We start from the raw sequence: 16,618 nt of genomic DNA, 5'->3' as shown, positions 1-16,618 counted from the left end.
TGATGCCTTGGCTGATCGCTGCCTGCACCGAACCCATGATCACCCGGTTAAATCGTTCCGCGGATCCATTCCCTGCCGGGTGGTATATCGGTGTATGTCGTACAGCGATGCCGTTCCTGTCCATAAAGCTTTCCCACTTACTTGATGTGAATTGTGGGCCATTGTCACTCAGAATCCCTTTGGGGATCCCTTCCCCGATAAAGACTTCCGTTAGGAATTCCAGTATCGTTTCAGTTTCAGCGTTATCAGCCACTTGGATCTCTGGCCACTTGGAGTAACGATCTATCACCACTGTGACGTATTTCTGGGTGCCGTTCGTGTCCTTGTAACGGTAATAGGCTGTGTCCGGCATGGTCCGGGCCTCTCGCACCCCCGCAAGTCCACCTGCAGGTGTGGGCGATGGAGTAGCCGGTCAGGACGCCGACGGGACTACAACTCCCAGGAGGCAATGGGGCCTGACGTGCAACAACACGGCTCCCGAGGGTGGCATTCCCTACTTAAGCACCGCCTCCGCAATGGGAGGGTGCTTGACAATCCTTCACCGTAGCTGACGGCGAGGGGACGCTTCCCGTCCTCCTCGCATTTCACTCCCTGTTTGCTGTTCCCTGTTGCGGACGCTTGCCTTCCCGCTGGGAAATCCTGTTCCCGCAACCTCATCCGCCGGGCGCCGTCGCGCGCCATTCGGGACTCAGAGGGCTCAAGACATCGTTATCGGAGCTCCGAGGGCGGACGCTTTCCTTCCCGCCTCAGAGTGAGTAGGGTGCTCTGAGGGCGGACGCTTTCCTACCCGCCTCAGAGTCGAAGAGTAGAGTCCCCGCCGTACAGGTAAAGAGTCCATTACCGCGCCTCCTTCCTCGGCATTCCCGCGTTTGCCTTGACTTAAAGGGCAAGACGCTGAGAAACGCTAGGGCTCTTAAACACTAAAGTACAACACTTCCTGAGGATGCCCTTGCAGAGGGAACAACATTGTTTCAGCGGTGCTTTATTGTGACATAAAGACATTTATTTTGGGGAACGTTAGTTTACCGCTTGCTGTGAAGACAACAGCCAGGCGGCTTGATTTCAAGTCCAAGCACACAGAGTTATGTGTATGATCTGATGGTTCTAAATTTGGAGAGGTCGAGATCAAGACACGGGAAGGGACGCCAGTTTCTTCACGACTCTGTGAGTGAACGAAGGGTTATGTCTATGGGGGTAACAGTCACCTAGATACACCCCAAGGTAGTTGAATATCCTTCAGTCTTTTGTAATTCTGCAGTACGTCGATAGAAGGAGCCTAGACCTGCCGCTCTCCCCAGAATTGCAAGACCCTCTGCACTGCCGCGTTCATCTTCCCTTCCCTGTTCCCCGGAGTGCTACTTCCCATAGGTGTGTTCCCTACACTATGGGGGGTTGTGCCTTGGAGAATAGGGAGGCCTTTCTGCTTGCTGTCGTCCCCGCTGGCTGTTGTGTTAAGGTTAGTGGCTTGTTCTTCTCTCTTGCGCTACTGACAACCCCGACAGTCCTGTATCGGTCCCAGTATGTCAATAGAAATCTCTTCCCACAGGTTTTCCGGACAATCGTAGCGCCACAGGGGCGGACGTAACAATTTCTGGGTCTTGTCTGCATTGCTGCATTGCTCACACGCCCTTACATGACGTTCTACCATTAACTCATTAGCACAGGGTCAAACTGATTTGCATATGGCCATGTCTGAACTGGGGTGGCAGAGTGGGCTAAAGAACGGTGATGGATCAAACCCAGATCTGTTGACTGGGTGTGAGTGTTTGATTGGTTCTGATGCTCCGTCCATCACCACCCCCTTTTGTACCGCTTTGTTCGCCATAAGTTGGCAGGGTATGCTCAGACGCGAGTCCCTTGCTCACTTTGCCACTGGATTCAAGCAAGCCTGGCTGAAGACGGCTGAAATGCCAGAAACCGGTCCTAGGAAGCTTGTTTCTGGTCCAGGGAAGGCATGGCTTGGCAGTTCGGGCTGGACTGTTCCCATGAGGCACAGGGTCAGACTGATTTGCATATGGCCATGTCTGAACTGGGGTGGCAGAGTGGGCTAAAGAACGGTGATGGATCAAACCCAGATCTGTTGACTGGGTGTGAGTGTTTGATTGGTTCTGATGCTCCGTCCATCACCACCCCCTTTTGTACCGCTTTGTTCGCCATAAGTTGGCAGGGTATGCTCAGACGTGAGTCCCTTGCTCACTTTGCCACTGGATTCAAGCAAGCCTGGCTGAAGACGGCTGAAATGCCAGAAACCAGTCCTAGGAAGCTTGTTTCCGGTCCAGGGAAGGCATGGCTCGGCAGTTCGGGCTGGACTGTTCCCATGAGGCACAGGGTCAGACTGATTTGCATATGGCCATGTATGAACTGGGGTGGCAGAGTGGGCTAAAGAACGGCGATGGATCAAACCCAGATCTGTTGACTGGGTGTGAGTGTTTGATTGGTTCTGATGCTCCGTCCATCACCACCCCCTTTTGTACCGTTCTACCATTATGTCCATCCCCGGCCACCAGTAGTCTTCTTTTGCTCTCCATTTCGTTTTGACGATCCCTAAGTGGCCTTCATGTGTGATGGATATGATGCGGTGTCTCAAGGTGTTCGGAGGGACGACTTTATTGCCTCTTAGCAGGAACCATGGTTTGTCCCCTACTGACAATTCATCTCGGACCTCCCAATACTGCTTCAATTCTTCCTCCAACAATCTCTTGTCCGGCCATCCGTTGGTTACATACGCCTTCACAGCACTTATCTTCTCGTCCTTGGCGTATTCAGTCTCCCATTCCTGGGTGCTTATGGCCCTTTTAGGATCTCCTGCGAACGCAACCGCATAGTCCTCCCATCCTCCTTCTTCCTGGTCCCCCGCGGTCTCTTTAGATGCTGCTCTACTCAAAAAGTCCGCCTGGTAGATACTCCACATCATATACATAATCTAGCAGCTTCAGCATCATCTTGGCAATCCGCGGAGTGGCATGCTCGTGCCCACAGGACGTGAGGACCTTCACTAAAGGTTTGTGGTCGGTGCACAAAAGAAACCTTCCGCCCCACAGGAACTGCTGGAATCTCTCCATTGCCCACACTGCCGCGAGCATCTCCTTCTCTATGACACTGAATTTACTCTCATTAGGAGCAAACGCTCTGGACGCAAAGCTTATCGTGGTGATGACTCCGCCAGTGGACCTTTGCGTGAGCACGGCTCTAATCCTTGGTCGCTAGCGTCAGTGGTTAACATGGTTTGCGCCTCAGGGTCGAATCCGTGTATGGGCACTGCCTCACTAATATGTCTTTTCATGTCCTCGAACTCCTGTTGTTGCTCTTCAGTCCAGTGGAACGTGGATTTGTCCTTCAGAAGTGACCTCAAATTATGGGTCTTTGAGGCAAAGTGTGGCACGAACTTACTATAAAACTCCGCCATACCCAGGAAAGTTCGGACGTCCTCCTTGTTCTTGGGTGTGGGGGCCTCTTTTATTGCTGCGACGTTGGACGCTTTCGGTTCGATGCCGTGTTGACTTATCTCATGCCCTAAATACGTAACCTTGTTCATTCCGAATTTGCATTTGTCCTATTGGGCGGTGAGTCCGTTTTGCATTAACACGGTTAGGACTTCCTTCAGTTTCCTGTCGTGGTCCACTTTGGATGTTCCCATTACCAATATGTCGTCCTGGAAATATTGGATGCCTTCTTTCCGGTGGAACAACCTGTGCATCAGTTTTTGAAAAACTGCGGCTGCTGAGGCAAGCCCAAACGGCATCCTCAAAAACTTGTAGCATCCGAACGGAGTGATAAACGATGTTAAATGATTGCATGATCGATGTAAGGCAATCTGATGGTAAGCGGATGTCAAGTCTATGGTGGAGAACCATTTTGCCCCTTGAGTTCTGGCTAACATTTTGTTGATCCTGGGAAGCGGGAACTTGTGCACTACAATATTTTTGTTGAGTTCTCTCAGGTCGACACACAACCTCACCTTCCCGTTGGGTTTCTGCGCTACGACTAAGGGCGCCAACCATTCCGCATAGTCCATCGCCTCTATCACTCCATTGTCCTCCAGTCTCTGCAACTCTTCCTGTACCGCTGTCCTGGTCCAGAATGGAATGTTGCGTACTTTGTGGGACACCGGGTTGGCCCCCTCCTTCAGATGAATTCTATGTGTGAACTTCGCCATGCGGCCGATGGAATCTTTGAAAACTTCCGGAAATTCTTCCTTCCATCTTTGTGCTTCGTATTCTGGTCCTTCTTCAGTCATGAGAACTTGCGTGTGCCCACCCGGGTTCAAATTCATTCCCAAGGCTCCCTGGTCTTTCCAGCCCAGTACCGACGGTCCTTTTTCTGCCACGTACAGTTTCCCTTCGCATGTTCTGCCTCTGAATTCAAAGGTTAAAGGGCAAAATCCCACCATGGGTATGGGCTCCCCGGTGAGAGTCACTGGGTGGATGTCCGTGGGCCTTGGGTAATAATTTGTTCTCGTTACAAACTCTTTCTCCCATATTTTCCTTTGGATAATCGTGTAAGGTGACCCCGAATCCGCTACCATGGTCACACTTACCCCACCAACCGTCATTTCACACTTTGGCTTCTTATCAGCGGTGCACTCTATGCCTAGGACTTGCTCTTCCACTATCAAGATCTCGTCTTCCTCCTCCTCAATCTCTTCTTCTTCCTCCTTGCGTGGCCCCTGCGCCACATACTTGACCTCGTTTCTAGGGGACTTCCTCCTGCACACTTTCTCATAGTGTCCTACTAGTCCACAGTATGCGCACTTGGCGCTGAATGCTGGATAGCCCTTGTCGTTGGCTGTATGCGTGCCGCTGCCGCATCTATAGCAGGCATTCTTACTCCAGTTCCGTTGTCCTTGCGGTCTGGCGGGTCTTGTATTGTACCTCTTGTAGTTCCGCGCTCCTTGCTGTCCTGATGGTTGCTTACTGTCCGTTGTCTTCCGGTCTTCCACTTTGTACACCGCTTGCTCTTGGTTGCCTTCACGTTTGGCCGCTTCTGCGCACCTCCTGGTCAACTCCGCCTTTTGACGAGAGGCAACTACCTCGAAACACGTGTCCAGGGATGGCTAACGCTACTCATACTTGCATTCATGACACGGGCATAGGCGTACTCGCCGACGCTGACCTCAGGGACCATTTTTCATTGGGGTAACACGCTTGGTAGGTGGAGCAGAGTGCGACCAATTAGACTTAAGTTTATTTTCAGGCTCCCTTGAGCAGGTGGAGCCGACGGGCTCATGGTGTACGCCCTGCGCGCTACGAGAGGTATTTACCTGATAATGATTTTAGCAGCTTACACAGCAACCCTACACACTTTCCTACTCCCTGCTGACGAGAGGCAACTACCTCGAAACACGTGTCCAGGGATGGCTAACGCTACTCATACTTGCATTCATGACACGGGCATAGGCGTACTCGCCGACGCTGACCTCAGGGACCATTTTTCATTGGGGTAACACGCTTGGTAGGTGGAGCAGAGTGCGACCAATTAGACTTAAGTTTATTTTCAGGCTCCCTTGAGCCGGTGGAGCCGACGGGCTCATGGTGTACGCCCTGCGCGCTACGAGAGGTATTTACCTGATAACGATTTAGGAGCTTACACAGCAACCCTACACACTTTCCTACTCCCTGCTGACGAGAGGCAACTACCTCGAAACACGTGTCCAGGGATGGCTAACGCTACTCATACTTGCATTCATGACACGGGCATAGGCGTACTCGCCGACGCTGACCTCAGGGACCATTTTTCATTGGGGTAACACGCTTGGTAGGTGGAGCAGAGTGCGACCAATTAGACTTAAGTTTATTTTCAGGCTCCCTTGAGCCGGTGGAGGTGACGGGCTCATGGTGTACGCCCTGCGCGCTACGAGAGGTATTTACCTGATAACGATTTTAGCAGCTTACACAGCAACCCTACACACTTTCCTACTCCCTGCTGACGAGAGGCAACTACCTCGAAACACGTGTCCAGGGATGGCTAACGCTACTCATACTTGCATTCATGACACGGGCATAGGCGTACTCACCGACGCTGACCTCAGGGACCATTTTTCATTGGGGTAACACGCTTGGTAGGTGGAGCAGAGTGCGACCAATTAGACTTAAACTCCGCCTTTTTTACTAAGGCCACGACTGTCTTCAAAGGTGCATCTCCATTAGTCCACAGCTTCTCTTGAATGGAAGAATTCACTGTGTGCATGATGATTTGATCCCTTATCAGTTCTTCCTGCAGGGTTCCAATTTTACATGTTAGGGCCAATTTCTGTAGTGCCGCCACATATTCATCGACCGATTCCCCTTTGTTTTGCTTCCTGTGGTAGAAATTATACCGATCAATCGCCGTGCATACCACAGGGCGGTAGTGGGCGTCCAGGTCTTCTATTGCGTGTCGGAATACATCATCATCCATCAGTGGTCTTTCCTCTTTCACCAGGTCTTGGTATATTCTTTGTCCTGCCAGGCCCAAATGATGAAGGAGAATTTTCTTCCGCCGCGAACTCGCGAACTCTCCCTCTCCCTCTTCTTCTAGTGCTGAGAGGTAGTTCAGGAAGTACCGTTTCCAGTCCTCCCACGGCATCTCGGGTTCTCCTGCTTTCGCCAGGAATGGCACTGGGTTCGTCAGCGAGAAGGTCTGAGCACTCCTTTTTCGCCCGTCGGTGGCACTCGTTTTCCCAGGGGCGGAATAGTTGGGTAACTCTGCCTCTTGGGCGTCCCTGCTGCTCGCCTAGTCTTCCTGGCTGGATTCCCCGCTCTCCAAGTGGCTTCCGCTGACCACCTTCAGGTTGCAGGGCACCCCCGCTGGGGACTAAGGGCTGATGGACTCACTCCTCCCTCAGGCGGCTTGGGGACGTAGGCCAAGAGGGCCTTACTTGACGGGCGGTCGGCACCGGTTACTATAGGTGCGCTGTGTCTCTGGGCTTACTTCGCGGAGGCGCTCTCACTGCTGCCCTGTCACGCTCCCATCTTCGTGCTCCTGGTGCGTATCTTGCCGGCTCACAACTTCCCACGTGGGTTTGCTCTGGAGTGCAGTTCACCCCCTCACCACCTCGTCGCCATTGTAATGTTGGTGGTAACTAGGGACACACTAGTGGAGAAGTACACCAGCACACCTTCGTTCTTGGCACGTTACTTTATTTTACACAAGGTATACGGGAGCGCCGGAGCGGAGCTCCGATCTTTTCGGAATCGGCGCGCTAACTCCCGCAAAATGGCCGCCGCCGGAAGTCCGCTGACGTCACACGCAGTGTGCGCCCGCAGACTAGACCGCTACACCACAACGAGCAATGGGGGAAGCGAGTTCCAGATTCTCACCGCATTGCCTGAGAAGGATTGCGCCATCGATCTTTCCCTTTTGAAGGAGGGGGGCTCAATCAGAAGCTTTTCCGCTTTGCGAGAGGGTAGAGAGCCTCCGGACAATTTCAATTTATTCGCCAGGTAACGAGGGGAGGACGTGTGTAAGGCTTTGTATGTGATGCAGGCAGTTTTGTAAATAGATCTTGCCTCGATGGAAAGCCATTGAAATGAGGACAGGATAGGAGTGACGTGGTCGCTTCGTTTAGACCCTGAAATGAAGCGAGCTCCTGAATGGAGGATTGATTTGAGAGGTGAGAGGTGGGATTTGGGTAGGCCCGCCTTTTACTTCTGATGTGACACAGTATGTCTTATTAGTCTGTAAGCACTATTTTCTTTCTTGAGTTTCTCTTACTGCAGGCAGAGACATGCTTTCCTGCAGCATTCAGCCTGCCATACGCGCCTTCACTTTCCAAACAGCCTAGGACAATGGCTGCCCCTTCTTTGAAATTAAATAGGTCTGAAACTCATTTCTTATGAATCCAAATTTTGTTTATCTAATATTAGTTTGTTCTGCATTAGCATTTAGGCGCTACAGAATATAACATAATTCGATTTATTTCTAGAAGACATCAAATCTTTAGATCCTAAGCATAGTTTTCGCATTGCATTATATTTACCAAAATCTCGAAATTGGCGACCCTCTGATCACACAGAGGATTATTCGAGTCTCTGCGACAATCTCCAGGATAAAATGTCCAACCCACGGCAATAATCAAATCATCAAATGGAATCACTCTCTCGAATTTAAAGAAACCCAAGGTAAACCATGGAAATCTTCATCAGCTCAACGTAAACCCAACGCCATAGACGATCATCTCAGTGAACCCCCCCCTTCGGGCGGACGAGGGTCTTTATACCCTTTTCCCACTTACTTCAGATCAATATGCAACAATTTTAGGGGTAGAAACTGTTCGAATTGGTCAGTCCAATTCAATTTGTAATTTCTTACATTTTTCACATGTCCCGCGGTTTTCCATGAGACGTGGCATAGCAAAGTATAAAATGTGTCCTGTATTCTTTGGTTCACAGGTGAAAGTTCCGAAGTAAAACAAGTCATTGTCCCCTTGGTAGTTCACACCGTTCATCCCTTGGCAACCCTCCATGCTTCTATCCTTGACAATGGACATTCCGGTAGAGGAACTAAGTTCATTTGGAGATCTCCAGAGCTATCCGATTCTGCGCAGTAGTCATCACGCTCACATGAAGGCGGGGATCACTGACAGAATATAGAATGCCAAAATATCGACCTGCCAAAATATCGTGGACAAAATATAAAATGCCAAAATATCGAATTCCTATCTACAAACAGGTCAATACAAAAATATTGAATCTCAGATATAATTGTAAATAATATAGTTTGTTAAAATATCGAATTTTTTAAATGTAAAATTAATGAATAAATATAATTAACTAAAACATACTTAAAAATACTTAACCTTGGAGGAGCCAAGATGGCGACCGGGACGGCAGCGTAGATTCCCGGCTCCGTGAACCTCCGTATCCCGCACGGATATCCTGCACGAGATCCTCAGTCTGCGCTATAGGATCGTGTTTGTAAATGAGAGTGGCAACCGATCGTGTGACTCCGAGGTTTCTGGCTGCCGTACCGCCGGAGAAATCTGCAGTTGAACTTTGCGGCCTGTGCAGCCCCGGAGCCGGGACCTCGAGTGGACGCCTTGGCCGGGTGGCAGTTTAACAACAGCGGCCTGTGGTGACTGGGTGGAGTCGGTCCACCGGAGCGGTGCTGCCCTCGGCCTGCATTTTGCCATAGTTGCTCCCACTGCTAAGCGTAGCGGACCGAGGACATGCCCGGGGGTGCAATTCTCAGATTCTTCGGTGCTTGCCCCTGCCTTTGACGGTGAGCTGCCCGGACGCCGCCCCTAGCTCGCCCTGATCCTTGCGGGCTGCTCCCGGATTTTCGCGGGAGCTGGTCCGTGGCGGGGACGACTGTTGCCCGTGACCACGCAACGGCTGAATTTGTGCCTGCCCCCGGACCCCTGTCTTCAGCGACGTGGACCTCGAGGCGCTTGTCCCTGGGTCCCGGCCCCAATACGAGTCGGGCCTTCCCGGCGGCCATCTTGTTGCGATGCAGCCTACCATCCTGTCCACTGGGTCGCAGCAGGATTGGGAGTGTGTGACTTTTGGGAGTGTGGCGGAGCGATCGCAGAGAGCTGTGCTGGGGTACGGCGACCTCATAGAGGCCCTTGGTGCCCTTCATTTCTCCTTGGCTCGTGGCGCCGGGGTCTTGGGGAGTAAGCTCGATGGTGTGGCATCAGCGTTGGGACAGTGGCGGCATGCTGGTCCACAGGTACACAGGGGCTTCCCACACTGCACACAGGAGGATAATGTCGCGGCCACCCCTGCGATTAGTGCACAGCCGGACACTCCGGACAGTATGCTACCGTGTGATCGGCTAACTGAGGGTTTGATCTGTTCCGGAGGTATTGGACCTGAGTGGAAGGTGGTGGCCTTGTCCCGTGCACGGCCTCCGGCGACCCAGGGACAATTCCAGCAACGTTTGTCTACTTTGGCTGATTCAGCCTTCCTGGACCTTGTGTGCGGTGCAGATCCTGGGGCAGCACTGGGAAAGACGTCCCTCCATGATGTGGACTGTGTTGGTACTCAGAGACTTCCACCCCACCTGTGTGCGTCGCTTCCCGGTTGTTTTTGGACACTCCTTTACCTTGGAACATTGGACATGGTGCTGGGTCGAGGGGTAGGCATGGGCAGAATTGCAAAGAGTGGTCAAGGATGAGGCTGATCCTTCGGGGGTGGTCATCTAGTAGACGGGCGGACTCATGGTTGCGTACTCTCATGGTTATTAGCATAGTTGGTGCATAATGCTCCCCATCCCCCTTTTTTTGATATGGTTGATTTGGTGCTGCTTATTGTTTGCTGTGGGGAGACTTCACCGTGCGGGAGGGAGAAGCCGGGGGTATGTTTTGAAGGCCCTCCTCCAGTTTATTATACTTTCTCCACCCCCCCGTCTGGTGGGGTTCTTTCTTACTCCTTTTTCCCTGTTTCTTCTATATTTCGGGTCTAGTTCCAGGGCGACAGGCACACTGCTGGGGGGGGGGGGCATACTCATTTGCAGAGGTGCAGGGTGGGGGGTTGGGGGAGGGGACTCTTTAGTCTTTATCTCTTTTTCCATGGCCTCCTTTTTCTTCTCCGCTTCTTCTTGTTTTTTTCTTTTCTGGGATCAGCGCGGTACACCTCCTTTGTTGTGAATCGTCGCCTCTTCATGTGTGCCACAGTTTCCGGGGTGTTCTCTGGGCGTTAGGTACGGGGGCCTGCAGGCGCAACTGTTTTTGATATTCTTCCCCATCCGGAATTTTCCGTGTCTGCGCCATTGACCCAATAGATTGCTGCTTATTGCTTACCTCTGTTATTCTTGCCCCTTATCGCTGTTGGGAAATTGTTTGGCACCTGATCCTACTGTCTTGTTTCATTATAAAATGAAAAACCCTTTTTCTCCTGGTGTCCTACCTGCGCGGCTCACTGGCCGGACTATATTGGAATGAAGATTCTGCTCTCCGAGGTGCCGCCTGTGTTGACATTTGCTCTTATTGCTCTGATTGCTTAGCGGCCGGCCCCGGGGGGTTGTAGGCCCATACTTGTTAATGATTGAAATGTCAATAAAGGTTTTTCAACAAAAAAAAAAAAAAATACTTAACCTTAAAATTAATACATAATTAATGTAAGTTATAAAAAATAAACATACATTTTTATTTTTAATACATATATATATATATTAACTTAATATTACTAAAAAATATTCAATATTTTTAGCGTTGGATAGCGGGAGGGTAAAAATTACTATTCCCACTCCAGAGAGTGCAACAGTAAGGAAAGCGTTGGATAGCGTAGGGGTAAAAATTACTATTCCCACTCCAGTGAGTGCAACAGTAGGGAAAGCGTTGGATAGCGTAGAGGTAAAAATTACTTTTCCCACTCCAGAGAGTGCAACAGTAGGGAAAGCGTTGGATAGCGAGCGGGAGGGTACAAATTACTATTCACACTCCAGTGAATGCAACAGTAGGGAAAGCGTTGGATAGCGGGAGGGTAAAAATTACTATTCCCACTCCAGTGAGTGCAACAGTAGGGAAAGCGTTGGATAGCGGGAGGGTAAAAATTACTATTCCCACTCCAGTAAGTGCAACAGTAGGGAAAGCATTGGATCGCATAGGGATAAAAATTACTATTCCCACTCCAGAGAGTGCAACAGTAGGGAAAGCGTTGGATAGCGAGCGGGAGGGTAACAATTACTATTCCCATTCCAGTGAGTGCAACAGTAGGGAAAGCGTTGGATAGCGTAAGGGTAAAAATTACTATTCCCACTCCAGTGAGTGCAACAGTAGGGAAAGCATTGGATAGCGTAGGGGTAAAAATTACTATTCCCACTCCAGTGAGTCCAACAGTAGGGAAAGCGTTGGATAGCTTAGGGGTAAAAATGACTATTCCCACTCCAGTGAGTGCAACAGTAAGGAAAGTAATGATTTAATATTTAAATAAAAATTAATTAATTAATGCCAATAAAAAATTAATAAATTAATTACCAATTACAAAATATTTAATAATTAATTCTAAATACCAATACATATTATTTAATAAACATTAATTACCTATTAATTAACAACCAATTAATTTTCTATACCAAAAATGTAATACGTAATAACAATAATTAATTAACAATAAATTAATTATCAATTCACAAAAATAATTTCAATAATTACTTAATTACAATTAATTACTTCCCACCCTATTCCCCTATAAACCCACAACCCGCTCCGAATAATAAATTATTACAATTAACATAATTATCAATTTATCAATTAATAAAAATTAATTACCAATTAATAAAAATTAATTACCAATTAATAATTAACAATAACTTAATTATCAATACAAATAAATCAAAATAAATATTTCCCTAATTACAATTAAAATACTTCCCACCCTATTCCTCTATAAACCCACAACCCGCTACAGAACTAAAACGCAAAATTAAATTAAAAATAATTAATAATGCCTAAAAATTAATATTTAATTTACTATAATTAAATTACTTCCCACCCTATTCCCCTATAAACCCACAACCCGCTACGGAATTAAATTACGCAAAAATTAAATAACATAAAATTCATGACTTAAAAAAAAATAAACATGCATTACAAAAATAATATACACTATTAACACATATACTAACAGTGAAAACACTTGAAAAAATTTGATATTATAAAAAATTCTATATATTTTAATGACTATATTATGTACTTCGATATTTTGACAGTCGATATTACTTACCTGCATTTCGATATTTTTAACAACTTTGGGGCCGATTCCGATCCTGGAGAAACCGGGTACGAACCGTCGGACGGAGCATTTTCTCCGTCCGACTCGTACCCGGATAAAAAACATTACAAGAATGCAAGTACGATTCATATGGAAACACTATTTCCGTACGAATCGTACAAAACACCGACCGACGAAAATATACATGCAAATGTGATCCAGGAAAGCACCGACGTGACGTCGGGATGCATTCAGGCTGCGTTTCACGAACCAGGAAGTACGATCCGTACCGACGTCACCCCGCACGGATTATATTTTCCGGCTGCCAAAAACTGCCGGGCAATCAGGACGACGCGCACAAGGAGCACCTGTACGCGACGGACAGCCATGGACCCAAACCTACGTGTCATCCCAGCCCTCATAGCAGTCCACCTGCTCTACAGGAACCGACGCAGACGCCGCAGAAGGTCAGAACAACACCCGGGGCAAAGGGGGGGGCAGGGGCAGGACACATAACCCCCACCCAAGTCACAAGTTCTACATGCCCTGGACATACCTGATCTTCAGGGCCTGGTCACTTCGAGGGGGTGGGGGCGTGTCCAGCAACGCATGCGTCCGCCACAACGGAAGTGGATGTTGACTCGAACCGGCAACACAACAATTCTGGTACGTACCGTACCCACGCCTTAAGAGCGTGGGTACGAGTCGTACCACGCCCACCCCTAGGTCACCCCAACAATGGCGGTACGGCCTGTACCCACGTTCTAAAGGCCTGGGTACGAGCCGTACCAGCATTGTTCGGGTGAGGTAGGGGTACGCGTGGTATGACCAGTACCCACGCTCTGAAGGGCTGGGTACGGTGCGTACCCTTACGGCACCCCATTGGGGGTCCGCACCATACCCAGGCCTTAAGAGCATGGGTACGGGCCGTACCGCCATTGTTGGAGTGACGTAGGGGTACGCGTGGTACAACCCGTACCCACGCTCAGAAGGCCTGGGTACGATGCGGACCCCTACGGCACCCCAACAATGGGGGTACGCACCGTACCCACGTTCCAAAGGCATGGGTACGGGCCGTACCCAGGCCTGCAGAGCATGGGTACGGGTATGTACGGAGCGTACCCCCACACGTGTATGTCCCGAGCGTACATGGCCAGACAAAGGAGGGGTGGGTGCAGAGTCCTCCCAGCAGTGCCCGGACACAGGAGGGCTGGGTGCCTATCACTCCCAGCAGTGCCCAGACATAGGAGGGGTGGGTGCAGAGGCCCCCCAGCAGTGCCCAGACATAGGAAGGGTGGGTGCAGAGTCCTCCCAGCAGTGCCCAGACACAGGAGGGGTGGGTGCCTATCACTCCCAGCAGTGCCCAGACATAGGAGGGGTGGGTGCAGAGTCCTCCCAGCAGTGCCCAGACTTAGGAGGGGTGGGTGCAGAGTCCCCCCAGCAGTGCCCAGACACAGGAGGGGTGGGTGCCTATCACTCCCAGCAGTGCCCAGACACAGGAGGGGTGGGTGCCTATCACTCCCAGCAGTGCCCAGACATAGGAGGGGTGGGTGCAGAGTCCTCCCAGCAGTGCCCAGACATAGGAGGGGTGGGTGCAGAGTCCTCCCAGCAGTGCCCAGACATAGGAGGGGTGGGTGCAGAGTCCTCCCAGCAGTGCCCAGACACAGGAGGGGTGGGTGCAGAGTCCTCCCAGCAGTGCCCAGACATAGGAGGGGTGGGTGCAGAGTCCTCCCAGCAGTGCCCAGACACAGGAGGGGTGGGTGCCTATCACTCCCAGCAGTGCCCAGACACAGGAGGGGTGGGTGCAGAGTCCTCCCAGCAGTGCCCAGACATAGGAGGGGTGGGTGCAGAGTCCTCCCAGCAGTGCCCAGACACAGGAGGGGTGGGTGCCTATCACTCCCAGCAGTGCCCAGACATAGGAGGGGTGGGTGCAGAGTCCTCCCAGCAGTGCCCAGACATAGGAGGGGTGGGTGCAGAGTCCTCCCAGCAGTGCCCAGACATAGGAGGGGTGGGTGCAGAGTCCCCCTTAGCAGTGCCCAGACATAGGAGGGGTGGGTGCCTATCACTCCCAGCAGTGCCCAGACACAGGAGGGGTGGGTGCAGAGTCCTCCCAGCAGTGCCCAGACATAGGAGGGGTGGGTGCAGAGTCCTCCCAGCAGTGCCCAGACACAGGAGGGGTGGGTGCCTATCACTCCCAGCAGTGCCCAGACACAGGAGGGGTGGGTGCCTATCACTCCCAGCAGTGCCCAGACATAGGAGGGGTGGGTGCAGAGTCCTCCCAGCAGTGCCCAGACATAGGAGGGGTGGGTGCAGAGTCCTCCCAGCAGTGCCCAGACATAGGAGGGGTGGGTGCAGAGTCCCCCTTAGCAGTACCCAGACATAGGAGGGGTGGGTGCCTATCACTCCCAGCAGTGCCCAGACACAGGAGGGGTGGGTGCAGAGTCCTCCCAGCAGTGCCCAGACATAGGAGGGGTGGGTGCAGAGTCCTCCCAGCAGTGCCCAGACACAGGAGGGGTGGGTGCCTATCACTCCCAGCAGTGCCCAGACACAGGAGGGGTGGGTGCAGAGTCATCCCAGCAGTGCCCAGACATAGGAGGGGTGGGTGCAGAGTCCTCCCAGCAGTGCCCAGACAGAGGAGGGGTGGGTGCCTATCACTCCCAGCAGTGCCCAGACACAGGAGGGGTGGGTGCCTATCACTCCCAGCAGTGCCCAGATATAGGAGGGGTGGGTCCCTATCACTCCCAGCAGTGCCCAGACATAGGAGGGGTGGGTGCAGAGTCCTCCCAGCAGTGCCCAGACATAGGAGGGGTGGGTGCAGAGTCCTCCCAGCAGTGCCCAGACATAGGAGGGGTGGGTGCAGAGTCCCCCTTAGCAGTGCCCAGACATAGGAGGGGTGGGTGCCTATCACTCCCAGCAGTGCCCAGACACAGGAGGGGTGGGTGCAGAGTCCTCCCAGCAGTGCCCAGACATAGGAGGGGTGGGTGCAGAGTCCTCCCAGCAGTGCCCAGACACAGGAGGGGTGGGTGCCTATCACTCCCAGCAGTGCCCAGACACAGGAGGGGTGGGTGCCTATCACTCCCAGCAGTGCCCAGACATAGGAGGGGTGGGTGCAGAGTCCTCCCAGCAGTGCCCAGACATAGGAGGGGTGGGTGCAGAGTCCTCCCAGCAGTGCCCAGACATAGGAGGGGTGGGTGCAGAGTCCCCCTTAGCAGTACCCAGACATAGGAGGGGTGGGTGCCTATCACTCCCAGCAGTGCCCAGACACAGGAGGGGTGGGTGCAGAGTCCTCCCAGCAGTGCCCAGACATAGGAGGGGTGGGTGCAGAGTCCTCCCAGCAGTGCCCAGACACAGGAGGGGTGGGTGCCTATCACTCCCAGCAGTGCCCAGACACAGGAGGGGTGGGTGCAGAGTCATCCCAGCAGTGCCCAGGCATAGGAGGGGTGGGTGCAGAGTCCTCCCAGCAGTGCCCAGACAGAGGAGGGGTGGGTGCCTATCACTCCCAGCAGTGCCCAGACACAGGAGGGGTGGGTGCCTATCACTCCCAGCAGTGCCCAGACATAGGAGGGGTGGGTGCAGAGTCCTCCCAGCAGTGCCCAGACATAGGAGGGGTGGGTGCAGAGTCCTCCCAGCAGTGCCCAGACATAGGAGGGGTGGGTGCAGAGTCCTCCCAGCAGTGCCCAGACATAGGAGGGGTGGGTGCAGAGTCCTCCCAGCAGTGCCCAGACACAGGAGGGGTGGCTGCAGAGTCCTCCCAGCAGTGCCCAGACATAGGAGGGGTGGGTGCCTATCACTCCCAGCAGTGCCCACACACAGGAGGGGTGGGTGCAGAGTCCTCCCAGCAGTGCCCAGACATAGGAGGGGTGGGTGCAGAGTCCTCCCAGCAGTGCCCATGGAAAGAAAAGGGTGTAGTACCCACAGATACAATGCCCACAATTGTCAGTCAGATGCTCAAAGACCCTGCAGAACACGTAACACATGTGTGCGAG

This window comes from Triturus cristatus, chromosome 7, assembly GCF_964204655.1.
Source record: "Triturus cristatus chromosome 7, aTriCri1.1, whole genome shotgun sequence".
Taxonomy (NCBI): Eukaryota; Metazoa; Chordata; class Amphibia; order Caudata; family Salamandridae; genus Triturus; species Triturus cristatus.
The sequence above is the reverse complement of the archived record's forward strand: the minus strand, read 5'-3'. Positions refer to the sequence as shown.